General features: G+C 44.6%; 1 pseudogene; it reads left to right on the top strand.

Annotated features, from left to right (window-relative positions):
• The first annotated feature begins 9,745 nt into the window (after positions 1-9,745).
• On the top strand, positions 9,746-14,364 carry LOC149996898 (tubulin alpha-1C chain-like; annotated as a pseudogene).
• Positions 14,365-20,924: the final 6,560 nt, after the last annotated feature.

The following is a 20,924-nucleotide window of genomic DNA, read 5'->3' as shown; positions in this document are numbered from 1 at the left end:
CTAGAAAAATGCAAACTAACCTATAGTGACAGAAAGCAGATCAGTGGTTGCCTGGGAACCAGGAGGGAGGGCAGGCATTGACTGCAAAGGAGCACAGGGGAACTTTTTGGGAAGATGGAAATGTTTTATATCTGACAGTGATGCTAGTTACATGGGTGTATTCATTTGTCAATGCTCATTGAATTGAACACTTAAAATGGGTGTATTTTGTTGCATGTAAATTATATCTCAATGTAGTTGACTTTTAAAAAGCGGGGGAAGGGGGGACTGTGCACCAGACTTCAGAGCCCTGCAAATCTTTATATTGTTTGAGTGTCTGATTTCAAGCTCATTAGTGGGCAGAAACTGTATCAGATCCACCTTTAGGTCCTTCCCCCAATTCCCAACCCCAGGGCCTAACAAAATATTCTCAGATCAGCAAATGCACCTGGGCACCTTCTTTGTTCTGAGGTCACAGAGCAATCACTCTGGTGGGGAAAACCGAAGAAAATGGGCAAATAGTACACTAACACAGTGCGTTAAATGTTCTGACGGGGTAAGTGAGATACCAAGTGTGCACCTGCTGGAACACAGGAATGAATCCTGCAAAGAGCCTGGAATTGGAGGTTCTGATGATCCCCGTGTTCAAATCCCCACTCTGCGACTTGCTAGCTGTATGATCTTGGGTGACTCCCTTAACATACCAAGCCTCAGTTTCTACCCCTGGAAAAAGGAAATCATAGTAGCTCCAGCCTAGAGCGCTGTTGTGAGAATGAAAGAGAACTGGGATGTCACATGCCTAGCACAGCAAGCGTAGGTGCTTAGTAAGTGTTCAATAATTGTTAGCTGTTTCTATCACGATTGAAGAGTAGGAAGCTGGAGGATCCTCGCGCGCGGGCGCGCGCGCACACACACACACACACACACACACAGAGGGGACTCCCTACCCAACCTGGGGGTGGGAGATGGGCCAGGCATCCTTTCTCAGAGAGGTGAAACTTGGAGGAGTTGGCCGGTTCCCACTATCTCCAGGGGGCAGGAGATAGTGGGAACAGCTTGAGGCAAATGCTCAATAAATATTTGCTCAATAAATAACAAAAAGTAAAGCCTCTGCAAGGCCTGCCTGTAACCAGAGGGACAGAGAAGGCCTGCCAGGGCAGACTGAGGGGTTCCTCAGAAGGCCAGATCCCAATGTCAGGGTCCATACTTTTTTGGAATACAGGGCCCTCCCTGGGCTGCTCCTACCGGAGAGGGAACAGTGAGGCAGGTTAGCGGGGAGGGGGTGCTCCCGGACCTTCTCCCCCTAATAAGAACGGGCCACGTCCCTCCGAGGCGCCTCCTGCACCCCCGTTGTCCGAGCCACAAAGGACCGGGATCAATGGAAGGCGGGAGCGGCAGAGGGGCCTCCTCTTTGTGCGGCTGTCTCAGGCCTGTTTGCGCCGCCGTCTCTGCGCCCCCATTGATCAGGCATGTGGAAAGATTCCGCCTCCCGGGCTCCCTTTGTGGCTGCGTTGCCAGGCTGCGCCCGGCGTGACTGCACCGTGCAGGGCGCTCCCGACTGCGGTGGGTACCGGGCTGCGAGACACGGCGGGATCCCGACAGGGCGGAGAGGGCAGGATTGCCAGGTTTAGCAAATAAAGATACAGGACGCCCGATTACATTTGAATTTCAGCTGAAAAACAACGAACAAAAGCAAAAAGTATTTTTAGTCAAAGTATGTCCCAAATATTGCATAGGACATACTTATACTAAAAAAGTATTGGTTTTTTAATCTGGAATTCCAACTCAACTAGGAGTCCTGCATTTTATCTAGCACCCTATGGGAAGGAAAGGCCTTGTCACCCAACTTCAATCCCGGAAGGGTTTTTTGTTTGTTTTTTGCTTTTGCTTTTTGGCCTTATCTGCATTCCCCTTGAACTACTATTTATATACTATTTTTCTTGAAATGAATTTAGTTTTTAGACTTAAATTATTAACTGACTTACTGATGCATACATTACATACCTCCATTTGAACAAATATTAAGAGTACTGCTGGGTGCATTTTTACCCATAACACACCCATGTGCCTGCACCCAGGTAAGATGTAGAATCGTCCCATCACCCCAGAAGGTTCCCTTGGGTGGCTTCTTTGCCAGAACTCTGCCCCATTGGCAGCCACTGTTCTGACTTCTGCCACCGTAGATTGGCTTCAGTTGTTCTTGAACTTCACACAAATGAAGTCAGATCCACGTAGCACATACTCTCTGGAGTCCGGCTTCTCTTGCTCAGTGTTATGTCTGTGCGATCCGTCAACATTGTCGCTTGGGTCAGTAGCTGGTTCCCTCTCTCTGCCAGCCCAGGAGAAGTCCCATCGCGCAGCTGTAGCACATTTCGAGCATTCACTCTCATTGATGGGTGTCTCAGCTCTTTCCCGTGTTTGACTGCGATGAACAAAGCTGCTAGGGTCAGACTTGTGCTAGTCAATGTATGGACTTCAATACACTGAACCTAAGCAATACTATTTGTAGATTCGTAGACTTGAAATGCTAGTTTTATTTTTTCCTGCATATTAAATATGTAACTATTACACATATTTATGGGAGCATCTTCGTAATCCACCAAGCTCACCTTCTGCAAGGTCAATGCCAAACTGCAGAATAGAGGTTAAGAGAACAGGCCAGCTCAGGGTGGGTCCTGGGAAAGGGAGTTAGCCCCTTTGAGCCCTGGTTTCTTTATCTGTAAACTGGGAGTGATGATGCTAATTAGCTCATAGGACGGTCGGAAAGCAACCTGGGATAATGATGTATGAAAGGATTCAGTGCAGAGTCGGCATGTAGTGGGTGCTGCACACGAGAGCTACTATCAAGTGGTGCTTGAAGAGCAGGAGGGCATTTTAGATGCCTGCTCTCATTCCATCCTCATTTCAATCCTTCAAGGTAGGTCCTGTTAATCAACCTGTTTTTCAAATGAGGAAACTGAGGCCCGGCGAGGCAAGGCCACTTGCTCATGATGGCATAGTTAGTAAGTGGCAAAGCTACCATCCAGTGTGGTTTCCAGAGCTGGAGGCCAGGTGGGGCCCAGGAAGGGTGAGGCTTGCGCCTGGAAGAGAGAGCAGGCTGTAAGGAAGAGCTGGGTACCTTCTCCTTCCTGCCTCTGTGTCCCCCAGTAGCACCCAACCCGGAGGCAAGCGGCTGGCTCGGGACCCGGTTTCTCTCTGGAGAGTAGAAGGAGCTGAGCTGAACGTTCTAGGAGAGGCCAAGCCTCCCAGCCATGAGTCGGGTGGGAGGACAGGCAGGGCGAGTCCGACGGGGTAGGTGGGGCGGGGCGGGGCGGGGGGCAGGAAGCAGGAGGCAGAACTGCAGCCACAGCCGCCGGGCAGAGCCGGCATCACTACCTGCCATCTGAAGGGCACGGGAACTGCTGATCTCAGGCGATTAGCATAACAATCCCCGATCCAGCATCCTCGGGGCCCAAAGCTGGGTCTGCACAATCCCATTTCAAGCTAGCTCTTTCTTTAGCTGGCTAATTATGGAGGGGGGGGGGCAGCAAGGGGTGGGGGACACAATCTTCTTAAAGAGCCCCTGCACTGCACACAGGGCCCAGGCTGGAACTGGGAGCAGGAAAGGGCCCTGGCAATACCTTCAGCTCTGACAAAGTGTGAATGCCACCACCCCAGGCCACAGGGAAAATGACTATCCTCACCAGGGACTTCACCACGCTTTCTATTTCTGTCCTCCTTGGCCCCATTCATACGCTGTAGGATATGTCTTGTTCATAGCTGTATCCCAGTGCCTGACACAGAGTAGGTGCTCAAATAACTAACTAAAGCACAGAGCAGGAGGCTCCAGAAATCAAGACTGTATCTATAGATATAATAAGGCCGAGGCTGGCTGCTAATGGAGGGCACTGAGGCAGCCCCATCTTTGCAGTTCCCTAAGGATCCTCCTTCTGCCCCTTCCCACCCTCAGGGTCCTGAACCTCTCCTTGCCCCTTCAGCCTCCTAGCACCAGAAGTCAAAAAGGGGAACATGGATTAGAACAGGTGGAGCATAGTAAGATAGCTGGGTTCGAGTCCTAATTGCTGCTTATCACATGTGTAATCGTGGGCAAGTCTCTTAACCTAGCTGAGGCTCAGTTTTCTCATCTGTAAAATGAGGACAATCAAAACCTGCTTCAAACATTAATGCATTTATAAGCATTTGCCAAAATAGGAGTACCTGTCACATGGCTGGGACTCAGAAAATGGGAGTCCTGTCTCTGCCTTCTTTAGAAATACCTACTGCATTACTGCTAACATGCCTATTGTTTATCAGGTGCCCATTATATGCCAGTCCATGCTCAGTGCTCAAACTATCCCTTCTACCCTTGTAACACCCCTGTGAGGTGGGTTCAATACTTTTTGATAAGAGTACAGTGAAGTCAGAGAAGCCAAGGAACTTGCCCAAGGTCATTCAGCTAGAATATTTCAAAGGGAGGCAGGAGCCCAGATGACCCTAAAAATAATGACTCCAGGTGGCAGGAAGTGATAGGTGTTATTACGGTCACTACCCTTTTCCCACGCAGCCAGCCGGCCAGTCGCAGGTCTTTTGATCATCTCCTGTGTGTTAAGCTTTGTGCTGAGCACTGGGGATATTGCTCAGCACAAGATCATCTGTTAATTCTGTTCTCCTGGAGTTGGAATCTGACAACAGTCAAGTAGATTCTGTGAGTGGTAAGTGCCTTGAAGACAATGAAATAAGGTGATAGACTAGAGTCGTGAGGGTCCAAGAAATCTTCTCGTGACGAAGTGATCCTTGAGAAGACAGGATGGGGCAGAAGAGCATATCGGGTAGAAGAAAGAGCACGTGCAAAGACCCTGGGGCAGGATCTAGCTAGGTATATCTGAGGATCAAAGGCAGCTGGTGTAGCTGGAGCACTGGGAGAGAGGGGTCGGAAGAGGTTAGGGAGAGAGGAAGGGCCCTAGCTAGGCAAGAGGGCTTTATGGCACCTGGTAAGAAATGTGGACTTCCTTCCTTCCTACCTTCCCTCCCCTCCCCCGCTCCCCTCCCCTCCCCTCCCTTCCCTCTGTGCCTACTATTTTCCAGGCACTGGGCCAGGGGCTGAGGGCCTATGAGTTTCACCCTGTTTCTCCCTCTCTTCTCAGGTCCCCTCCTCTCCCCTCCCCCTCCTTTCTGAACAGCTGCCCCACCCCCACTGGTCCAGCCCCTTCCCCTGTCAATAAGACCCAACCCTCAGCCCAGCTCTCCACAGTATTGTCCCTTTAAGGAATCCCTAAATCCCGACACCCCTCTCCTCCCCCACCTGAGAACCAATTAGGGTTCCCGAATTCAAGTAGAGGCTTTTGTGTGTCACATGTTTGGGGAACAAAGCCCTCTCCGGCAGGAATAAAAGCTTCTATTCAGGAGCCAGTTTGTTCTCATTCTAATCGTTTCCACTCCAGCCTGGCCTCCTTCGCGGGTTCCCAGGGCAGCCCAGCTCGGCCTCACCTTCCCGCCTTAGCACCCCACATTAGAGCCCTGCCCAGAGGCAGGTGGCCACAGATCCAGGCCTCTGGCCCACCTTTTCTTCCCGGGAGATCATATGACTCCACTGGCTCTGAACTGGGCCCTGTGCTCAGTGGTTCCGGCATCAACCTTCAGGGCTGTTACTATCCTCAATGCAACTGAGGAAGCTGAGGCTCAGAGGGGTTAGGGAACTTACCTGAGCTCACACAGCTAGTAAGAGAGGGAATCTAGACTCCTGAGAATTATCCTTCATTACCTTCAGCTGGTCCCGGAGTAGGACAGAGTGAGTAGCTCTCATTTTCATAAAGCCCAAGGGGCCAAGCGCCTGCCGAGTATTAGAGACTCCTCACAATACCATGTGAGGAGGCAACAATTAAGGTCAAAGTCACAAACAAGTCTGTGGTAGAACAGGAGTTGGAACTCAGGACTCCGAGGATGGAGAAATGGGGAAAGTATGGGGCTTTCATAAAATGGAGCCATTAAGAAGAATATATTGATATGGAACGGTCATTGATATATTGCCAAGAGAAAAAAAGACAATACACTGGGCACAATACAATCCCACTTGTGTAACAGAAAAAGGAACTATCAACACACAAACACACCCATGCCTGTATCGCACATTTTTACATTATAGAAAACATTTGAAGAAGAATATAATAAATTGTAGTATATGTGTTTATTTCCTTTGGGGAGTAGAAATGGGGAGTGGGAAGAGATCACTTAGTACCATTCTGTGCTGTTTGAAGAAATATTTTCTTATCACAATCATGGATTTCTTTTATAATAATTAATTTTGTTTTATTAAGGTTAACATAACCATTTTATTTTATTTTTTTAAATACTCACCTGAAGATATGTTCATTGATTTTAGAGCAAGGGGAAGGAAGAAAAAGAGAAACATCTACTGGTTGCCTCCCAAAGGCACCCCAATCAGGGATCGAACCTGCAACCTAGGTATGTGCCCTGACTGGGAATCCAACCCACAACCTTTTGGGGCACAGGATGATGCTCTAGCCAACTGAGCCACCTGACCAAGGGCTTAACTTAACCATTTAAAAGTGTACAATTTAGTCGCATTTAGTAACTTCACAATGTTGTACAACCATCACGTCTATCTAGTTCCAAAACATTTTCATCATCCCAAAGACAAACCCCCTGCTCATTAAGCAGTTATTTCCCATTTCTTCGTCCCTTGACCCCTAGCAATCGTTAACCTGCTTTCTGTGGATTTGCCTGTTCTGGATATTTCATATAAATGGAATCATAAAATATGTGACCTTGTCTGGCTCCTTTCACTTAGCATGTTTTTGAAGTTCATCCATGTTGTAGCAGGTCTAAGTGCTTCATTCTTTTTTAAGACTGAATTATATTCCACTGAATGGGTACACCACATTTTGTTTATCCATTCGTCCCTTGATGGACATCTGAGTTGTTCCTATCTTTCGGTGACTGTGAATAGTACTGCTATGATGGATCATTCATGTACAAGTTTTTGTTTGAACACCTGTGTTCAGTTCTTTCTGGAGCTGGGGTCATGTGGTTATTCCATGTTTAATTTTTGAGGAACCAACAAAGTGTTTCTCACAGCCCTGCACCATTTTACATACCCACCAGCAAAGTGCCGAAAGTTCCAATTTTTCTACATTCTTGCCAACACTTGTAATTTTCTTAAATTTTTTTCTGCCCTGGCTGGTGTGGCTCAGTGTATTAAGCACCAGCCTGTGAACCAAAGGGTCGCCGGTTTGATTCCCAGTCAGGGCACATGCCTGGGTTGTGAGTCAGGTCCCTGGATGGGAGTGTGCAAGAGGCAACCAATCAATGTTTCTCTCACACATCACTGTTTCTCTCTCTCTCTTTCTCCCTCCCTTTCTCTCTCTCTAAAAAAAAATAAATAATAAATAAATAAATAATTTTTTTTTCTATTATAGCCATCCTAGTGGATGTGAAGTGATATTTCATGGTTGCTTTGATTTGCATTTCCCTTATGGCTAATGATGTTAAACAACTTTTCATGTACTTATTGGCCATTTGTATATCTTCTTTGTAGAAATATCTATTCGAGTGTTTTGCCCATTTTTAATGGGTTGTTTGTCTTTATCATTGAGTTGTAAAAGTTCTGTATATATTCTGGATACTAGACCTTTATCAGATATATAATTTGCAAATATTTCCTCCCATCCAGTAGCTTTTTCATTTAATAGTGAAAAACTTTTGATGCACAAGCTTTAAATTTTGATGAAGTCCAATCAATCTTTCTCTTTTGTTGTTTGTAACCTGGTGACGTAACTAAGAACCTATTGCCAAACCCAAGGTCATGAAGATTCACCCCTATGTTTTCTACTAAGAGGTTTATAGTTTTAGGTCTTTGATGCATTTTGAGCTAATTTTTTAATATGGTGTGAGGCAGGGCCTAACTTCACCCTTTTGTATGTAGATATTCTGTAATAATTGCCTTTGTCCTCGTCCTTACTGTCTTAACCAATGAGCTCCAAATTTTTGTGACCATACATTTGTAAGAGGAATCAATCTTTGAGCCTGTATCTCTAATATATGTAAATTTACTTATTCATAATGTACATAAGCATACAATTAAACTGTTATAATATCTTTGTTACAAAACATACACCCAAGAAACTTTGAGAATGAAATAGAAAAAGTACATCCAGAAAGCCTGGTGTTTTCTTGGCGGATCAGCTTGAGTGTTCCCAGGGCTCTCAACCCCCTGGGGCCTGCTGGTCCTGACGGCAGGGCAGAGCGAGGTCAGCAGTCCTTCTGAAGGGACAGCTGGCCGGGACTGCTGCTGTGCTGTGGGGCAGGGGCGTGAGCTCTCCAGACTGGATCTGACTTTCCTCTCCTGGGTCACAAAGTCTGATGTCAGGAGGGCGTGTTTGAACCCCGGCTCTATCTAATTCCCGGTTGTGTTACCTCAGGAGGGGGGCTTTGCCTTTCTGAGCCTCAGATCATAGTCCTTACTCACAGACTGGTGGGGGTGGCGCTTGGGGAGGGGATGTCAGTGAGTGCAGTGCCTGGTACCTGGTAATCGCTCAGTGAACAATAACAGCAATCACAGTCACTATAGTAAAGAGTCAGGTCCTGATAGACCTTCTGATCCAGTCTGTTAGCTAAAGGATTCAAGGCAGGAACCCCTCATTGGAGGCACTGAAGAAAGGGACGGGAGAGGGAAGCAGGGCGAATGAGCTGCCCCTGCTCTCTGAGAGAGGCAGTATATGGCCTGATGGGTGCAACATACCTGTAGTGCAAGGGAGGCCTGGGTTGAAGCCTTTCTCTTACTCTGAGTCATATGGCCTTGGCCAAGTGGTAACACTTCTCTGAATCTCAGAATCCTCATCTCTAAAATGGAGATAATAATAATTAGACATGCATCGTAGTTATCTAACACATAAATGAAAAAACACAGAAGTGCTTGCTCTGCAATAAGAACTCAATAGACAACAGTGATTATTTTTATTATTTGGGGCCTAATGTGTCTACCACATTATTTACCTATTTGTTCATTCCATCACAGTGCGTAACGTGCCTACTATGTGCCAGCCATTCAACAAGGAACAAAAAGAAAACGGCCCTTACTTTTAAGAAGCTTATGACCTAGAGATACCCAGACATTCACCAAGCAATACACACACACACACGAATATACATGGTGGCAAGTGTTATAGGTAAAAAAGAAATGAGGAAAAGGCAAAGGAATAAAGGATCAGAGAATTAATCAGGGAAGGTCTCATGAGGAAGTGACATTTATGCTGAAATTTGAATAAGGAAATGACCAGGCACAAAAGGGACATCAGGATGTACCAGTCAGGGAATCCTCATCAGCCTGGGGAAGGGTGCCCGAGCTAAGACGAAGGTGCTCTAGGATGAGCAAAGGGGGCTGCAGGCTGGCCTAAGGGCAGGGTGCTCCAGATTGACCAGAGGCAGAGGGCAGGGTGTTCCGAGCTGGAGGGTGGTAGTTTCAGGTGAGAGGAAGCCTGTTCAAAGGGCCGGAGCTGAGAAAGAGAGCGGTGATTTCCAGTCTCTGAAAGGACGGTTGACCAGAGGTAAGAGGGGTGGTCGGGTGCGGAGAGGTGAGGCTGGAGAGGCAGGGACCAGGTCCTGCAGGGCTTTGTAGGCCACTGTAAGGGGATGGATTGTTCTACCTGTGCAGGGATGTCGCTGTAGGGTTATTATCTGGGGCAGAGGGCAACAACAGCTGCCAGAAGATCAGGTATGCTATTACATCTTGCTGAAGAGGTGTGCTTGGACTTGAGTGGTAGACAAGAACATGGAAGTAAGTGGTTGGATTCCTTCTGGTTTAGAATTTATCTGTATTCAAATCCTACCTTCCTAATTCTTGCTGTGTAACCATAGGATGTTACATGTTCTCTCTGTCTGAGTTTCCTCTTCTGTCAAGTGAAGAAGATAAATGTAACCTACCTCAGTTTTGGAGAAAAGACTAAATGAGGCAATTAATGCAAATTGCTTAGCAAAGCACCTGGCATAATGTAAATATGCAACAACTGATCATTATAGTTCCTACTTCTTTTTTTTTTAAAGTATATTTTATTGATTATGTTGTTACAGTAGTTCCAATTTTTTTCCCCTTTGCTCCCCTCTGCCCAGTACCCCCTTCCCTCCAGCAATCCCACTCCCCTTAGTTCATGTCCATGGGTCGTGCATATGAGTTCTTTGGCTTCACCCTGTCCTATTTTATTCTTAACTCCCCCCTGCTTATTTTGTACCAATCAATTATGCTTCTTAGTTCCTGCACCTTTTCTCCATTTCTCCCCCTCCCCCCTCGCAGCTGATAACCCTCCAAATGATCCCCATACCTATGATTCTGTTCCTATTCTGGTTTGCTTAGTTGGATTTTGTTTTTATCCTTTAGATTCAGTTGTTAATAGTTGTGAGTTTGTTGCCATTCTAATGTTCATAGTTTTGATCTTCTTTTTCTTGGGTCCCTTTGACATTTCATATAATAATGGCTTGGTGATGATGAACTTCTTGCCAGTCCCTTCTTGCCTGCAAAGTTTCTTTTGAGAAACCAGCTGATAGTCTTATAGGCACCCCTTTGTAGGTAACTCTGCTTTCCTCTTGCTGCTTTTAAGATTCTCTCTTTATCTTAACCTTTGGCATTTTAATGATGATGTGTCTTGGTGTGGTCCTCTTTGGGTCTAGCTTGTTTAGGACTCTCTGTGCTTCCTGGACTTGTACATCTATTTCCTTTCCAGATTTGGGAAGTTCTCCTTCATTATTTTTTTTACAAAAGCTTTCAATTTCTTGATCTTCCTCTTCTCCTCCTGACTCCCCTGTGATTCGGATGTTGGCACATTTAAAGTTGTCACAGAGGTTCCTAGCCTCTCCTCATTTTTTTCAATTCTGGTTTCCTCATTCTGTACTGGTTGACTTTTTTTCTTCCTTATGCTCCAAATAATTGATTTGAACCCCGGTTTTCTTCCCTTCACCATTGGTTTCGTGTGGATTTTCCTTCGTTTCATTCAGTATAGCCTTCACTTCTTCCCTTATGTGTTTGCTGTACTTAAGCATATCTGTCAAGCCTGTGAGCATCTTTATCACCAGTGTTATGAACTCCTCATCTGTTAGGTTGGCTATCTCCTTATCACTTAGTTCTCCCACTGCAATCTTGATCCATTCCATCTTTTGGGCCATACTTCTCTGTCTCCTCATCTTGACAGGATCCCTTGTTTGTGTGCCTCTGTGTCTTAGGTAGAGAGCTGTCACACCCATTATGTTGTAAGGGGCGGAGCCTTAGGTATTCGTCAGTACAGGGTGACCCGTTTCACCACGTTGTGGCGCTGTGGGGGGGGGGGTGTCTGGGTGGGAACAACGCCGCTTGCTCAGCACTCACCTTTTTCCAGGCACTTCTCCCACTTCCATATAGGCCTGGTGCCTCTCTAGCTGTTGCTCTGACCATTGTTCCCAGAGTGGGTGGGTCTGAGGACATTGTAGGACTGTGGGGGCCCTTTAAATAAGTGGACTCTACTGAGAGACTGGCAGTTTTTTCCTCTACCCCAACCCCACTGGCTTTCACAGTCAGAGGCAATGAGGCTTTATTTTCTCTAGTGCTGGGACTGTGAGCTGTGTGGTCTGGTCTGGTGCTGGGAGGGCTCCCAATGTCCCTCCCTACTTTTTATTTTTATTTTAAAAAGATTTTATTTATTTATTTTTAGAAAGAGAGGAAGGGAGGGAGGAAGAGAGGGAGAGAAACAGCAGTGTGTGGTTGCCTCTCACATACCCCCAATGGGGGACCTGGCCCACAACTCAGGCATGTGCTCTGACCGGGAATCAAACCAGTGACCCTTGGGTTCTCAGGCCAGTGCTCAATCCACTGATCCACACCAGTCAGGGCCCTCCCTACTTTTTAAAACGTGTGACTGCACTTTCTCCTAGCCTGACGCTGCCACCACACCACATACTCTCTGCCCTGGCTCCGCCCCCTCCCACCTGTCTGGATGAGCATTTCTTCTTTATATCTTTGTTGGACTTCCATGCAGCTCGATTTTCTGGAACTTCTGGTTGTCTCTAGTTTTGAGGTAGCTGTATTCCTTCTTAGTTGTGGAGGGAGATGCAGTGTGTCTGTCTAGGCTTCCATCTTGGCCAGAAGTCTCTCCATTTCTGAGGAATGGGTTCCATTTTGCGTCAATCAGCCAAAAGTGGTTGAGCCTTGATGTAGACCCAGCACCACGCTGGACAGGAGAGGTAGAGCACTAGCTGGGCAGGTGAGAAATACATAATTCAGCTGACACGGGTGCCCACTCTTCTAGTTCTCCTTCCCGACCCAGCTCAAATGCCAGTCTTCCCTTTCCTCTCCAACCTGCCATACTCTCCCTCCCGAGCCTCCAAAGGTCTCTTAAGGTCCTCATACTTGGCTTGATATAATGTGTCCCTTTACTGAAGCGTAAATTCCTCTAGATCTGGCAGCAAGTCTTATCCAGGTTTAGACACCGCCAAAGTACCTGACAGGGTGGAAAAGGCTTATTTGATTCAGTCAATGGAAGGTGAAGATGCAAAGATGAAGTCACCTAGTACTAGCTGTGTGACCTTGGGGAAGGCACCTCTTTGGATCTCCTAAGTTTCTCCCTCTGTAAAGCAAGAAGGGGACATCAGAGGCTCTCCATAGCAGCTGTTCTCAACCCTTTTGAAATTGGGGCACTCCTGATGGAATGACATTCCCATGTGATGCAAGCTTCTTTGAGCATTCAGATAAAATAGCCTGAAGCTCTGTATAACCCCAGCTCTCCTCTTCCCCAGCAGGAGAGCATGTCTGAAGGCCAGGGAGCAAGTGGGGTTATTTATAGACATAACTTTGAATCCACTCTTCCCCATTTGTTTATTTCTTTTTCTTCTTCATTTATTTATTTATTTTTAAAGCAAGTAAAGCATTTCATGCTTCAGTAGAGGTAGTGGTTAAGAATATCAGGCTGGAAGCCAAGGAAATCTACGTTGAAATCCCTTCTTTGGCTTCTCCCCCCTGCCCTCCTGACTCCTTGGTAGTCTGTCAGTGGGAGGTCCTTGTCTCAGTCCCCTGGCCTCGTCCACCCCTGCGGAGCCCTGCAGGTCTCAGTTATAAGTGAGGGCGTCCACAATGGCCAGGCTGGTGTCCTGGTCTATAATGTCTGCTGGAAGCTCTCCTGCTGGAACACAGCATCTGAACTGATGGCCAAAGGCCAAGTGACAAGACCTTTTGGGAGTGGGGAGGTGACTCCTTCAACACCTTCTTCAGTGAGATGTAGCTGGCAACCATGTGCCCAGGGCAGTGTTTGTAGACCTGGAACCCACGGTCATTGATGAGGTTCATACTGGTACCTACCTCCAGTTCTTCCACCCTGAGCAGCTGATGACAGGCAAGGAAGATGCTGCCAAAAACTGTGCCCATGGGCACTACACCACCGGCAAGGAGATCATTGACCTAGTCTTGGACCAAATTTGGAAATTGGCCACCAGTGTGCAGGTCTTCAGGACTCCTTGGTTTCCCACAGCTTCGGCTGGGGGAATTGATTCTGGGTTCACCTCCCTGTTGTTGGAACATCTCTCTGTTGATTATGGCAAGAAGACCAAACTGGAGTTCTCCATTACCCAGCCCCCCCAGGTTTCCACAGCTGTAGTTGAGCCCTACAACTCCATCCTCACTGCCCACACCACCCTGGAGCACTCTGATTGTACCTTCATGGTTGACAACGAGGCCATCCGTGACATCTGTCATAGAAATGTCGACCCACACTAACCTTAACTGAATTAATAGCAACATTGTGGCCTCCATCACTGCTTCCCTCAGGTTTGATTGAGCCCTGAATGCTGATCTGACTGAACTCCAGACCAGCCTGGTGCCGTCCCTGCATGCACTTCCCTCTGGCCACCTATGCCCCTGACATCTCTGCTGAGAAAGCCTATCATGAACAGCTTACTGTAGCAGAGATAAACAATGTGTGCTTTGAGCTGGCCAACCAGATGGTGAAATGCTACCCTCGCCGTGGTAAATACATGGCTTGCTGCCTGTTGTACTGTGGTGATGTGGTTCCCAAAGATGTCAATGCTGCCATTGCTGCCATCAAGACCAAGCGTACCATCCAGTGTGTGGACTGGTGCCCCACCGGCTTCAGGTTGGCATTAATGACCAGCCTCCCACTGTGGTGCCTGGTGGAGACCTGGCCCAAGTACAGCGAGCTGTGTGCAAAACCGCAGTGACTGCTGAGGCCCGGGCTCACCTGAATCACAAGTATGCCCTGATGTTTGCCAAGTGTGCATCTTCCACTGCTACATGGGTGAGGGCATGGAGGGAGGAGAGTTTCTGAGGCCTGTGAGGACATGGCTCATGGCTGGAGAAGGATCATGAGGAAGTTGGAGCATAGTGCTGAGGGAAAGGGTGAGGATGAAGAGTATTAACCTGTTTGCTGCAATGTTACACTCCAATGTCTTGGAACTGTCTTATTTCTGTCATTCTGTGAAGTCCATTGTGTCTCAAACTTGTCAATAAAAGCAATGTTTTCATTTTAAATGTCAAGAAAGAAAGAAAGAAAGAAAGAAAGAAAGAAAGAAAGAAAGAAAGAAAGAAAGAAAGAAAGAAAAGAAATCCCCTCTTTGCCACTTCTGAGTGGAGTGACTTTAGCCAAGTTACTAAGCTTCAGTTTCCAGGTCTGCAAAATGGAAGGATCATAAAATGACAACAAATTCACAACTATCAACAACTGAATCTAAAAAATAAAAACAAAAACAAACTGAGCAAAGAACCAAAACAGGAACAGAATCATAGGTATGGCGACCATTTGGAAGGTTATCAGCTGGGAGGGGGGAGGGGGAGAAATGGGGAAATGGTGCAGGGACTAAGAAGCATAATTGGTTGGTACAAATAGACAGGGGGAGGTTAAGAATAATATAGGAAAGGGTGAAGCCAAAGAACTTATATGCACGACCCATGGACATGAACTAAGGGGGGTGGGATTGCCGGAGGGAAGGGGCGTACTGGGAAGAGGGAAGCAAAGGGAAAAGAAATTGGGACAACTGTCACAGCATAATCAATAAAATATGCTTTAAAAAAATGGAAGGATCATAATAGAATGAACCTCAGAGTGGAGAGCATTAAATGAGATTATGCAGGAAATTTCTTAGCACCATCCGCAGAAAATGGCAAGGGTTCAGTTTAACTTGTCACTATCTACTTTTAGTGACATGTCACATATAACACTAGAAAATTAGGATAGAATGCTGAAAACTAAGCTCCTGATTAGCTTCCACCAAAGTGGATCTTTCGTGGTTTTCTGGCCCAGTCTTGGGGGTCCTGAGTGTGGATAGATTTCCCTGCTAAGATGATCAATAGATTCATGAGTGTAGTATCTTTTCTTTGTCTGGTTACTCTATCCCCACTCTCTCGTCTTAGTCCCCTTTAAATTTTGTTTCTATTTTGCTTTTTCAATGAAGACTTATTTTTTAGCATATTCAATAACATATAATTTAAAAAGAAATTGACCATTTAACCATTTAAAAGTATGCAGTTCAGTACTACTAAGCACACTGTTGTACAACCATCACCATCATCCCTCCTCAGAACATTTTTCATCTTGCAAAACTGAAGCACTGTACCCATTGAGTAGTAACTCCCCATTCCTCCCACGCCAACTATAAGTTTTATTAAAAAGCATTTCGAAAATCAGGTACAACTTATCAAGTCATGGGCATGACACATGCAGGGAATAACAGCCGCCAGAAATAGTCTCCTTTGTCTGAAAGCACAGCCATGAGTATTCCCACAAGGGTGGCATTGTAACCGTGCATCCCCGCTGCAGTTGCTGACCTGTGGGCAGGAGACACGGCATGGGCATTTCCTGGTTGGACACTGGCTGGATATTCACGTTAATGATACTTGTTAATTCCAGATCATATTCACATTAGAAAACAAGATTATATTTAGAAATGTATTTTGAAGTCTATAGAAACCAAATGCTAATAAAACATGAAAAACGCGAAAAAATATATACATAGAAAAAATACAAATGTGTACATAGAACAACCCCCTACAGGGGCATCACAGCATCTAGGGGAGAAAGAGAAATCAGCAAGGCAACTGATTGTTTCCTTTTAGCCTTTCCTTGGAAAAGTTGTTTCTTTTAAATCATTAAGAGCCTCTGACTTGAATAAAGCTTTTAGATGAAACTGTTTCCAAAGTTTGATTTTCTTGGTGAGAAATCTAAGATTCTTGAAATGTAAATTCACTTTCATAGTGTCTTTGATCTTATAAATATTAACCTTCCAACTGAGCATATATATCATCCTCCTATGCTTCTATTTTGCTGTCTCCAAATATACATTTCCAAATTATTGCAACGAAAAACAATTACTTTTGTTTTACTTAGCAAAGTAATCCATCTAATTTGGTGCATATTTAAGCACCTAATTCTTTCTTGGGTCCGTTTTTGCTTCTAAGCATTTAACCTCACTTCCTTATTTTCTCCTTGTTCATAACCATATTGCATTTTCCCCTTTATTATTATTACCTATCACGGGAATGGCTGTGTAGATGGCTGTCATGACATAGTCCAGCTCCTGTAGCTTTCTCTTGTGATAGCAGCTGCCTCTCATCAAAGTCCCCAGACCGGGGTAGATGTCCCTTGAAATAGCAGCTGCCTCTCGCGATAATGTCTCATGACTGTGGTTTGCCTGTCGCAATAGCACCTGCCCGTCATAATAATGCCTTGCTGTTGCGATAGAAGCCAACTCTCACGACAGGAGCTGCCTGTCGCTATAGTGGCAGCCACTCGTGATAGTAGGAACTGGTACCGGTAGTGCCCACCTGTTGCGACGGTGTCTTCCTCTCATCTATTTTTTTATTAAGATAAAACTCCCACAAAGTAAAACATACACATTTTAAGTGTACAGCTTGATGGGTTTTTATATATAACAACAACTCAGATTAAGTAAGAAACAGACCTGTGTTTTTACTACAGTGGCCACCCACATGTGGCTGCTGAACACGTGAAATATCACCAGTCCCACTGAAGAAGTCCCATAAACACAAAATATACATGGGATGTTGATGAATGTGAAAAAAAGAACATAGAATACACCATTAATTATTTTATAATAATTACAAGTTGAAGTTAATATTTTGAATATATTACTAACATAAGTGTCACTGTTTCCTTTTACTTTTTTTAAGGTGGCTACTAGAAAGTTTTATATTACACATGTGATTCACGGGGGTGGATTGCATCTTATTTCTATTGGGATGTGCTGATATAAGAACTTCTTTAAAAAGTATTTTATTTGTTTACTTTTAGAGAGAGCGGAAGGGAGGGAGAAAGGGAGAGAAACATCAATGTGCGAGAGACACATGAATCGGTTGCCTCTCACATTCCCTGAACTGGGCACCTGGCCCGCAACCCAGGCATGTGCCCTGCCTGGGAATAGAACCGGAGACCTTTGGATTCGCAGGCCTTCAGCATTCAATCCACTGAGCCACACCAGCCAGGGAAATATAAGAACATTTGTATCCTCCAGAAGTCTCTCTTGCTTCCCAGTCACTATCTGCTCCCTCTTTCCCAAAGATAAACACTATTCTGACATCTCTTCCCATAGATTAATTTTGCCTATTCCAGAACTTCTTACAAATGGAATCATACAGTATGTGTTGTGTGGTATCTGGCTTCTTTTGTTCAATATGGTGTTTTTGAAATCTATTCATGTATCAGCCATATGTTCCTTTTTATTTCTGTGTAGTATTCCATTGTACAACTATATTGTAGTTTATCCATTCTCCTGTTGATGGACATTTGTATTGTTTCCAATTTCTATTATGAATAATGCTGCTATTATTGTTCTTGAGAAAGTCTTTAAGTAGTTTTGTTCAAATGATTATTTTTACTATATCTTTTGATTAAGATGAACCATCCTCACAGAAAAAATCCACACTCACACTAACACACAATATATACCCCACCCCTGTCATGTTAATGGTTTGATGTTGATGCTTTATGGTTTAATGTAAATCTTTTCAGACCTTTTCTCCATATAAAGAATCATGTATTATCATTGTTAATAAAACTATCACTTTGGTGGTTCTTCCCTTGACTGCCTGAACCCTGAGAATGACTGCATAGCTCTTGATCCTTGTTCTTCTTGTTTGAAAGTCTCCAGAAGAACAAAACTGGGAAAGATGTGGGCATAGTCAGGGAGGGCAAATATTATGGGACTCCTTTCATTATTCCCTGATTACCTGTATCCATGGCAGACATTACTAATCAATCACAGCTTCTGTCCTTGCCCAGCCCCAGTCACTACTAATCAATAGAAAAACTGAAACCAATTTCCCAACTCTAAAATAGTCTGGCTATCTTCCAGTTTGCTGATGAATAAACTGGGGCTCAAAGAGGGAAAGAGCCTGCTTCAAGGTCAGAGATGGAGCCACAGGTTCCCAACTCCCTATCTAATGTTTATTTCTACTATATTTACTGACTCTAAAAAATGATTTCCCTGGGATCCCTGAAAACCTGACCTGTGAGAAGAGGGTGTTTTGTTCCCTAGACAGGGCTCAGAGACAAGGACCCTCCTCTAGCCAGCCCCTCATCTTTATGATCTGCCTTGAGTGTAACTAGAAGTCCCTGCCAACAGCCTGGCATCCCCTCCCCCACAGTCACCACTGACAGACCTGCGGTTTCTGTTCTCCAGGTCTGCAGTTTCAGTTTCCCAAAATAAACATTTAAAAAATAAAAAAGTAAAGGAGGCATGCTCTTAGCATCTTTGTCTTCAGCTCCAGAATTATGAAGTTATGAATTGATCAGACTAAATCAAATAGTTAATTACAACAGAGATGCGACTTCAGATGCTGAAACCATAAAACTCTGAACGCATCCCCCTTTCACCAACACATCAACCCGACTCTGCCTGTCATTGGAAGCGACAGTGGGAAAGTGGGAGAGTCAGCAGGTCTGAACAGACTGTGGGTGTTCTCACTGGGCAAGCAGAATAGTTTATTTAATTCCCTCCCTGCCAGGGGAGGGGGGTATAGTCAGGGGGAAAAACGGAGACAATATAACATCATGTTGGAATCAGGTGGAGCTGGGTTCTTAGACTGGCCCTCCACACTTGCTAGTTGCATGACTTTGGACATGTCATTTCAGGTGTCAGAGTCTGTTTCTTCATCTGTAAATAGGTATCTTAATAAAGCCTACTATATTGGATTATTGGAGTGATTAAAATGATTTGGTTTAAAAGATGTATATAAAACTATTGTGAGTATTCGTCTCTGGACTGTGAGCTCTGTGAGAGTAGAGTGAGCCATCTGTCTTATTCACCAGCACACCCTCCAGTCCTAGCACAGCAAGGGATTCTAGGCAAGTACCTAGTAAGCACCTATTGAGCACCTAGTGTAAAGTATGGTCCTGAAGCTAAGGATGGAGGATGCAAATGAGGCTTAGCACAGGGCCCTGGCCCTTAAATAGCTCTCATTCCAGCATGACAGCCCAGAACCATCTATAATACTAACAGTATCGTTATGCGTTAAATAGGTAGATAAGACAATGGAGTGGTTCATGTGGAGATTCTGGCATCAGATGAGTTCAAACCTCAGCTCCCCCACTTGCTACCATTTTTATCTTTATTAGCCAGTCTAATGTTTCTATTTCCAAATCTGGAAAACAGGGACCTACCTCATAGAGTTGTAAAAATTGAATGAGTTTCCTGAAGCAGTGCTTAGTACAGTGCCTGGAATATAGTAACTGCTCAATAAATCTTAGCTGTTACTTTTCCTATTTACTATGTGACTTTAGACAAATTACTTATCTTCCCTAAGACTTGTTTTCCTGGTCAGCAAAAAACAAAAACAAAAACAAAAACAATAGTTCCTACCTTGAAGAGTTGCTGGGAAAAAGAAATGGGAAAATCCTTGAAAAGTGCTTAACACAGTGTTTGGTATATGGAAAGGACTTACCAATGCTCAGGCACAGAGATCAGAGAAAAGTCTATAATAGGTAAGTGATTTTTTTTGTAACAATTTGATTGCGATATAATTCATATACCATGCAATTTACCCTTTTAAAGTATACAATTCAATAGTTTTTAGTGTATTCACAGAATTGTGCAACCATCACCATAATCAATTTTAGAATATTTTTATTATTCTAAATGTAAATCTGTACCCATTTCTCCCCAGATCCCCCCCGACACACACACACACACCACACACACAAGCCCCAGGCAACCACCAGTTTATTTCCTGTTTCTGTGGATTTGCCTGATGTGGCCTTGTGTGTAAATGGAATCATACAATATGTGACCTTTTGTTTCTGGCTTCTTTCACTTAGCATAATATTTTCAAGGTTCATCTGTATTGTAGCATGTATCAGTAAAGCATTCTTTTTTTGTGGCCAAATAATATTCCGTTACATAGAAGTGTTGCACATTTGGGTTCTTTTCACTTTTTGGCTATTATGGATAATGCTGCTGCGGACCTTCATTTACAGGTTTTTGTGTGGACATGTTCCCATTTCTCTAGAGTTTATACCTAGGAGTGGAATTGCTAGGTTATATGGTAATTCTATGTTTAACCTTTTGAGGACCTGCTTTTCCAGACTATTTTCCATAGTGCTGCACCAGCAATGTACAAAGATTTCAATTTCTCCATATCCTTACCGATTTCTTATTTTTTTAATTTTAACATAGCCATCCTAGAAGGTGTAGAGTTGTCTCATTGTGGTTTTGATTTGCACTTCCTTATGGCTAATAATGTTGAGCATTTTTGTCATGTGCTTATTGGCCATTTATAAATCTTTGGAGAAATATCATTTTAGATCCGTTGCTCATTTTTAATCGGATAATTTACCTTTTTTATTATTGAGTCATATAGCTTCTTTATATATTCCAGATACAAGTCCCTCATCAAATACATGCTTTGCAAAATTTTTATTGTATTCTGTGGGTTGTTTTTCAGTTTCTTGATAGTGTCCTTTGGAGCA

The sequence above is a fragment of the Furipterus horrens genome, unplaced genomic scaffold (genome assembly GCF_987537825.1).
Source record: "Furipterus horrens unplaced genomic scaffold, mFurHor1.1.pri manual_scaffold_11, whole genome shotgun sequence".
Classification (NCBI taxonomy): domain Eukaryota; kingdom Metazoa; phylum Chordata; class Mammalia; order Chiroptera; family Furipteridae; genus Furipterus; species Furipterus horrens.
The sequence above is the reverse complement of the archived record's forward strand: the minus strand, read 5'-3'. Positions and strand labels throughout refer to the sequence as shown.